Source organism: Echinops telfairi, unplaced genomic scaffold (assembly GCF_000313985.2).
Source record: "Echinops telfairi isolate 266 unplaced genomic scaffold, ASM31398v2 ScPeMD7_3533;HRSCAF=4204_0, whole genome shotgun sequence".
In the NCBI taxonomy this organism is placed as follows: Eukaryota; Metazoa; Chordata; class Mammalia; order Afrosoricida; family Tenrecidae; genus Echinops; species Echinops telfairi.
In genome coordinates, this window is record NW_022107431.1 from 77,108,557 (window position 1) to 77,110,526 (window position 1,970).

At 37.1% G+C, this 1,970-nt stretch overlaps 1 protein-coding gene across 1 annotated transcript in view; it reads right to left on the reverse strand.

The window, feature by feature from the left end:
• USP45 (ubiquitin specific peptidase 45) overlaps positions 1–1,970 on the reverse strand; it is a 73,277-nt gene that overhangs the window by 2,384 nt on the left and 68,923 nt on the right. The gene's annotated exons all lie outside the window — the stretch shown is intronic.

The window sequence follows — 1,970 nt, forward strand, 5'->3', positions numbered from 1 at the left end:
AGACAATAAGTGAAATACGCAAAAATCTCTCACAAAATTGCAAAATGAAAACGCTTAACAGCATTTTCTGTTGGCAGTTGTGAAGAGTACATGGTGTGGGTGGCAATATGAAAAGTTCTCCCTCTTAGAATTATTATTTAGCTCAGTTACATATATCTTACATTCATCAGCTCTATTTTTAGGATGCTGGCATACAGACATAAGAACAAAATGTAAAAAGAACTGCACTAGTCTATTACTGGATTATCTGCAAGAGTCAAAGACCGGAAACACAAATATGTGGTAACCTGAGGGACTGGCTGAGAATGTAATGCAGCTAAATCATCCATGCTCATAATTATGGGTCTGGAAAGCTGATTGGTGGGGGAAGACTTTCACAGTTATGAGATATAAATAAATCTTAAAGTGGAGAGCAAATATTTTGAGAGTGATGAGGGCAAAGAATGTATAAATGTGCTGGACACAATTGATGTATGTATGTATTGTGATAAGCGTTGTATGAGCCCCCAATAAAATGCTTTTAAAAAATCTTACTACACATTCTCATGACTGAACACAATTCCTCCAATAACCCCCCATAAAAGAACTGTCATAACGAGCTACCATATTAAGAGGAATCATTTCTGCATCTGGCTACGTCACAATGCCTACAGATTATCTTTGTTTGTTTAAGCCACCTTTTTTTAATCGTTTTATTCGGGGCTCATATGACTCATCATAATCCATACATATATCAATTGTGTAACGCACATTTGTACATTCATTGCCCGCCTAAAGATTATCTGTAGATAAAAGCAATCAGGTTCTATAGCTAACCCACCTTAAAATGTAGCAAACTCTGTTTTGGCATCTCTTGCTGATACTGATCAGATTTCTCCCGCAGGGGAGGGCTCAGGGGGGGTTTGAAGTCAATTAGCCTAGGTGAAGACATTGACTCACTTCATTGCTGGGTTAGTATGATATTACTCATTGACTCACATGTTAGCTGTATTATGTGAATGCCTTGTGAAAGATTTGTAAGCCCAATTATATATACCCAGTGGAAAATACATTCTCACTTAGTCCAGACATGGGACGAGCAGCCCCCGTGCCTTGCTGTCTGTCTACCTGTAATATTTTCTACAATTGTAAAGTTGCTCCTGAGGACTCGTTCCAGTGTTGGGGACACCCCCACCCCAACACAAATGTCTATAAACTGGGGACTTATTGAATAATGTACCTATACAATAGAGTTTTATCTTGCTTGAAAATAAGAACACAAACTATATATATTGCTATGAAATAGTCTTTGAGAATCATGTTAAGATGGAAAAAAAATAGTTATTGTAAGCTTCGATTATTTAAAGGGGGAGCACAAATATGCATAAAAGTGTCTGCTTATCTTCCAAGAAGCAATGGAAGGATAAAGCACAGTGTCTGTAATGGTCGTCTATACGGAAGAGAAGGAAGCTGGTGGTACAGACATGAAGCTAGACCTTGAATTCAGCTTGTTTTGTACATTTGATACATTGAATGTTGGAATTTGGTAAACCTTTTATAAAACTATTAAAATCAAAATTGCGAAAGCAATCACTAAACACACACACACACACACACAAAATGAACAGTATTTCCAGATGGTGGCATTACTACACAGATGAACATCACCAGAGTCCTATCAAAAGGTCCTAAGAGCCCATCTGACATGGTCCCCAGTGGTCGTTTGTATTCACTGAAATAATCTACTACAGCGTATTGTATAGAGAGTAAACCTACAAAGATGTTTAAATCCACGAATTTACTAATTGATAAACTAATTGGTTATGATTTGTGCAAGATAGTGAACTAAGGAATTATTTTTGAAAAGTAGTCTAAAAGCTGGTAGTAAGAAGCATTCAGTGATCCTGCCTTTCCTATAAGAACTATACCAAAAGACAACTAAATAAATGAAAGGAACTTCTCTTTAAGAGTATACTGGCTAGGGGGGAGCG